Genomic DNA, 6,773 nt, shown 5'->3' with positions numbered 1-6,773 from the left:
TGCACACGGGCACGAGCACATGCATACACACATTGCAAAGTAGAGATCAAAAGAAATGTGGTAAAGTCAATTTACCCTTGTGCACACATACACACATAGGTACACACATATGGAAAATATATTCCATCCTTCGGAACAGGTGTGACAAGTTGATTGTGAGAACATATCTTCATACAACAGAGATAGATAGAGGAACAACAACAGCTAAGAAATAAATGCAGACCATTATAACTGAAATAAGTGATAGCCAGAAGGGTGAGAGGATACACAGACAGACAAATAGATAGATAGATAGATAGATAGATAGATAGATAGATAGATATAGATAGATAGATAGATAGATAGATAGATACAGAGGGAGAGATCACAGCTGAGTGGGTTTCAGTAGAGTGAGGTATAACTGTCTGAAGGCTTCATATTTAAAAAGTTTCTTACAGTTAAGAAGATTGATATGATATAGGCACTTATGGGGAAATGATGTGGAGAGGCTATGGGCGGCAGGGCGAGGGCAGCGGTGTCGGGTGATGCGATTAGTGCCTAAGAAGTGGTGGCGGCGATTACACAAACATTGTGAGAGCAGATGTCAGAAACTGGTTACTGATTGATAGATGCAGAAATGGATACAGACTGCAAAAGGTAATAGAGCTTTCTCCAACCTTGTTTTTGTTTCTATTTTATTTGTTACTATTCTACCTTTATTTGTATTTTCTTTTTGTGTGTGCATGCACATCTGTCACTCCTCCACTCACCTTTTTAAGTCTCCCATATCAGAGAGAGAGAGAGACTGACGGACAGACAGACAGAGAGAGGGAGAGGGAAAGAAATACGTGATGGAGAAAAGAAGTTTGGTGAAAACATATTCTTTTGTTTGTAGTTTAGTTTAGTCAGGCGGAGTAGCTGCATATTGGTGGTGACCTTCGTAGCTCCTCTGAGACTAGTAGGTAAGGATAAGGTTTAAAATGAGCTGATCCTACCAAGCTAATCTCAAATGAGTCCCCACATAAAAAGATTCAACATGGCTGCTGAATATTTTTAGTACTAACACATCTGAGGTTACCTCTGGTCCCAAGTGATCCAAAAGAACCCATTTGAAAATGATCTTCTTGAAATTAATACCTTAAATAAAATTACTTCTCTAATATAAATCATAGAGCCAAGATATTGGTTAGCAAAATTCTTTTTTATGCATAAAAACCTTTATGGATTTTATACAAAAAAAACCCTTTAAGTTATTACAACAATACATCCAGGAAAGAAAAAAAGTTTTGACCTGCTAAAATTAAATGTGAAATTCCCTTCAAATCCCACATTATACTTTGAAGGAAAAAAAACAAAAAACCTGTATAATGTAGCCCTAAATACACTGTCCAGAAAAAATGATGGCTTATGTATGGATTAGATTATCTTACTTCATATCTTCTGACTAAAGAGCAACTGATAAATTTTTGATTATCATCATCATAATCATTTAACGTCCCTTTTTCCATGCTGGTATGGGTTGGATGGTTTGACAGACACTGATGAGCCAGAGGGTTGTGCTGAGATTCAATGTCTGCTTTGATGTGGTTTGCTCACCTAATACCAACCACAACCACAGCAGAGTGTACTGCATGTCTGCTAAGTTCACTGTCCTCATTTCACCACAGGGAAAATTCTCCATCATCAACTCAGCATTTTTTTTTTTTTTTCAATAAAATAGCTTTTAAGTATTAACAGCAAGAAATACTATGAATATATTTTCTCAGTAAACTTTCCTCAGAGTGAACTTTCCCTGTAGCAAATTGATGGTAGTGAACTTACCTATAATCGAGTGTACTAAGTAGTTTTTACATAGCACCAACACTAGTGAGGTCACCAAATAACTTGCAAGAAAAGTATTGGAGGAGGTGAAATTATAACAAAGGGGCAGGAACAGGTGTCTTGCTGAAGAAATGAATACTCTCCCCTAGAGAGAGAGAGAGAGAGATAGACAGACAGATGCGAGGGGAAGTGGGGGAGAGTGATGAGGGTGCACCTTTGAATATAAGAGAGAGGAATGCGGAAGAGGAAGGGTTGATGAGAGGATTGGTTAAGTGTGCCAGAGTGTGAAAGACAATCAGAGACTGGAAGTGAAGAGGATGCAGTGAATATCTAGAAAATATTTTTTAAAAAATAAAAAAAAAAACATATGCTGTACCCTGGTATACATAGTCTCTTTCTGTCAGAAATCTGAGAGATTTTGGAAAACAAGAAAACTTGAAAGATCAAAGGGTTAATAATAAAGAAAAGGTACAAAGGTGGAGAAATGTCATTTGTAGCGTCAATATTATGAAATAACAGAAAACAATTTTACTGGTGGCAGCATTCAAATGTGTTATGAGGAAATAATTATGCAACCTGGTAGTAATGTGTTGCACTGGTGATCACAGGGACATGGTTTCACTGCCATGCAGTGGGATTGAACGCAGAACCATGTGGTTGGGAATCATTCAGTGGTGTGGTGTGTTGTTGAGCAAAACATTTCATTTCAAGTTGTTCCAGTTCACTTAGCTATAAATGAGTGAGTAACCCTATGACAGACTGGCATCCCACTGAGGGGGGTGGGGTGATCTCAGTCACTTACACATCAAGATAACCAGGTAGCTGGCTCGGTGAGCCTTAGGACTCAAGACAGTAAAGTCCAGGGGTTGCTAATGATGATGGGGAAGAGGAGGAGGAGGAGGAAAAACAAAAAAATTAAAGCAACTAATAAGTTTTTCTTTTATTCTTTTATTTGATTTAGTGGAAGAAATCAACCCTAGGATTTATTCTTTGTAAGCCTAGTACTTATTCTCTCGGTCTATTTTGTTGAACCGCTAAGTTATGGGGACATAAACACACCAACATCAGTTGTCAAGCGATGGTGGCAGAGACAGACACACACACATAAACATATACACACACAATAGGCTTCTTTTAGTTTCTGTCTAACAAATCCACTGATAAGGCTTTGGTCAGCCTAAGGTTATAGTAGAAGACACTCGCCCAAGGTGCCATGCAGTGGAACTGAACCCAGAACCATGTGGTTGAGAATCAAGCTTTTTATCACACAGCCATGTTTCAGCAAATATGGGAGACAATTCTTGGTAGGTTTTAGTATTATTATGACCTCATCAGAGAAGAAAACACTTTACCATACCTGCCAGAGTAGTAACACAAGAATCACTAAGTAAATATACATGATTCCACATTGACTAGCATAGAAAACTAGAATATAAATTAAGGATATAAATTACTAAACTGATGAGCGAAGGAAGCTAGAATATAAAATGTAATGAATATAAATTACTTAGTGACTTCATCTGCATGAAAAAACAATAGTTATGACAATGTTTATTTGTACAAATTTAGTTATATAAAGGTCAGTGCAGTCTTCACAAGAAAATACTAAAAATGCTCTCACCTTACACAGAATCAGTCTTTGAACTGAGGCTAGAAAAAATCTACCCCTAACTAACTGAAAATCATCAAAAACATTTAAATAATAGTAACAGCACCAATAATAACAATGGTTTCAGCTTTTGGTACAAGGCCAGCAATTTTGGGTGGGGCGGGTGGTGGTGGTATTGGGGTAGTCAGTCACATTGACCCCCACCCAGAAGTGAACCAGTATTTATTTTATTGATCTTGAAATGACGAAAGACAAAGTCAACCCCAGCGTAATTTGAGCTGAGAATGTAAGGAATCAGAAGAAATATAGCAAGTCATTATGTCTGGTACCACTAACAATTTATCTTAGCTCACCATCTCAAAAACATTAGTAACAACTGTTAATAAAATACAGTTTAAGTTTTTATCCTAGTGGGTTTTTTTGGGGGGGGTCTTTTTTAATATGTATTTGGTTTATATTGTATTTCTCATCAGTTTCTTCTTTGAGAGATTTCTGGAAAAATAGAATCTTTTCTGAAATTCCAAAGTATCCAAGACATCTGCAGGAAACCATCATCAAAACATGCTAGAAGCTTTTGTATATTTCTTTCTTCCCAGTTGTCATTTTTTTTGTTTTGTTTTGTTTTGCTTCAGATATGGTTAATTATTTGATTAATTGATTGAATAATTGATTGACCGGTGGTAATGCAGATAGAAATAAATAAATATTTAAGTGAACTGGACATTAAGAATGCTGGCAGTGTAACACACCAGAATGTGGATATCAATCAGGAAATATTAATGTGTTCAGACAATAGTGGGGACAGCAGGGTGGACAGCAGAATGTAGTGGTTTTCAACTGGGGTCCAACTAACCCTTGGGGGTCCATGTAAGATTTTGTTGTTAAAATTTATTGGCAATAAATTGGTTATACTTCTACAATACACAAAATACATTAACAATTATTTCCTAAATAATACTTAATTATAAAAATATAATATGATTTTTTTTTAAACATAGAATGTAAGCTGCATACAAGAAGTGCTGAGCTCTAATTGTGGAGGGTACCCGAGGAAGGGGTAGACCCAGGAAGATGTGAGATGAAATTGTGAGAAAGTATCTTCGATGATTGGGCCTCACTGAGGAAATGACAAGGGACCAGGAAATGTAGTAAGTCTTTCTGTTTCCCAGATAGATGTGATCGTAATCGTAATTCCTTTGAAACTTGCAATGGTCATTTTATGATTCTTTGTGTATCATCTCCTTAGATGTAGATATTTTTCTTTTCGTTTCATGTGTAACTCCCAACACACTAAGCAGTTATTTCAAGCCAGTTTCGCTTGTCACCATATTGGGAATAATTTCTAACAGCAACAAAAAAAAAAAATGGGAGACAGACAGACAGACAGACTGAGAAGAAAGAGAGAAAGAGAGATAGCAAGAGAGAAAGAGAAAGAGAGTTTGTGTGTCTATATGTGTGTGTGTGTGTGTATATATGTATATAGTAAATAGGCTCATATTGCTGTGTCAGGAGATGTAAGAAACTAATGTTTCGGGCAGAGCTTCCTCATCTGAGAGATTTTTGCCAAAGTGGACCACCACCAGCTCACCAATTCTCCTGACTATGTTTACTTAGTATGACTTGAAATGAAAAGAAATATAACCTAGTTTGACCTGTGATACTTTTCTGTAAGAATTGACGGCAAAATTAATGAGAGGGAGAGAGAGAGAGAGAGAGAGAGAGAGAGAGTGTTAATGAAGAAAGACTCGAGACAATATATAATAAATAACACAGACAACCAACACTTCCAAACCAGTAGCTTGAGCTTCCCCAGGGATATGTTCTCTTTCCTATCCTTTTTCAATAGCTTTACACAGCTGAATTTGAAGTTGTTATGCCCCCTCCTCACCATCCCACTTTACAACAAATGCAGACAAACAGACAACAGCAGCACCACAACTACATACACTCAGGTAAGAAAACTATCAAAAACACATTACAAAACACATCATAACTCAAAGCAGATCAGTCAGGATTCATGTACAACCAATGATATGAGAAAGTGGTGGGAAGCCAGATTAGAGAATAGTGGAAGGCATGAGTGTTTCTGCATAGAGAAGGGAAGTGGAGGAGTTAATTCATTATTACAGTGAAAGAGAAATCTTAACACCCACAAACACACACACATGCATCTTTTATCTTTTACTTATTTCAGTCATTTGACTGCAGCCATGCTGGAGCACCAGCCTGGAGAGTTTTAGTTGAACAAATCGACCCGAGGACTAATTTTTTTTTATGTCGAGTACTTATTCTAGCAGTCTCTTTTGCCAAACTGCTAAGTGACGGGAGATACAAACACACCAGTTGTTAAGTAATGGGGGGGGGGCGTAGACACAAAGACACATACACATAGATGTGTGTGAGTGTGTGTATATATATATATATATAATAATAATAATATAATAATAATAATAATAATAATAATAATAACAATAATAATATGAGGGAATATTATTCCAAACTTACAGGGAAAAATTCAATTTAGAAATACTAAACCAAATTTCACAAAATATAATATATATATATATATATATTATATATATATATATGAAACGTTTTATTTATTATTTTGCACTTTACTTAATCATTGTTATATGTTTTATCTTATATTTAATCTTTCTATAAGATGTCATTTTTCTAAATGGTATAATTCAATTTTTCATTATTGAATTGATAAAAGGTGTTTTTTTTTCTAATTAATATATATTTCTTTCAGTTTCTATATACCAAATCCACTCAGAAGGCTTTGGTCAGCCCAAAGCTACAGTAGAAGACATTTGCCCAAGGTGCCATGCAGTGAGACTGAACCCAGAACCATGTGGTTGGGAAACAAGCTTCTTATCACACAGCCATGCCTGCACTGCTATATCTATCATTCTTATATAAGGATATTCCTGAGAGTGACTTTGAAGTTTCGGCAAGCTAAGCCATCATCAGCTGGCTGGAACTTCGAAGTCACCGTTAACAACATCCTTGCAATAAGAATAATAAATCTGGACAGTAGAAAAGTTTAAAGTAACCAATCAGATTAACGTAGAATTGTTTTTATTATAAACTAGCAGTATCACCCGGCGTTGCTCGGGTTTGTAAGGGAAATAACTATATAAGCATTTTTAGAGAGTTATAGCCCCAAAATAGCAAAAAAAATGCATTAAAAATGGGAAAAAAATAATGGTGAATTTTTTTTTAAATCGTTGACTCATCGTAGACATTTTTAGAGAGTTACTTCCCTTATATAATAGCGAAAAAATGCATTAAAATGGAAAAAAATGATGGTAATTATTTTTAAAATCGTAGACTCATCGTAGACGCGCGCTAATACCCA

General features: G+C 35.9%; 1 protein-coding gene across 2 annotated transcripts in view; it reads right to left on the bottom strand.

The window, feature by feature from the left end:
* The window catches only part of LOC115212984 (zinc finger protein 845-like), a 335,566-nt gene that overhangs the window by 183,303 nt on the left and 145,490 nt on the right, over positions 1 to 6,773 (bottom strand). The gene's annotated exons all lie outside the window — the stretch shown is intronic.

This window comes from Octopus sinensis, linkage group LG6, assembly GCF_006345805.1.
Source record: "Octopus sinensis linkage group LG6, ASM634580v1, whole genome shotgun sequence".
In the NCBI taxonomy this organism is placed as follows: Eukaryota; Metazoa; Mollusca; class Cephalopoda; order Octopoda; family Octopodidae; genus Octopus; species Octopus sinensis.
The sequence above is the reverse complement of the archived record's forward strand: the minus strand, read 5'-3'. Positions and strand labels throughout refer to the sequence as shown.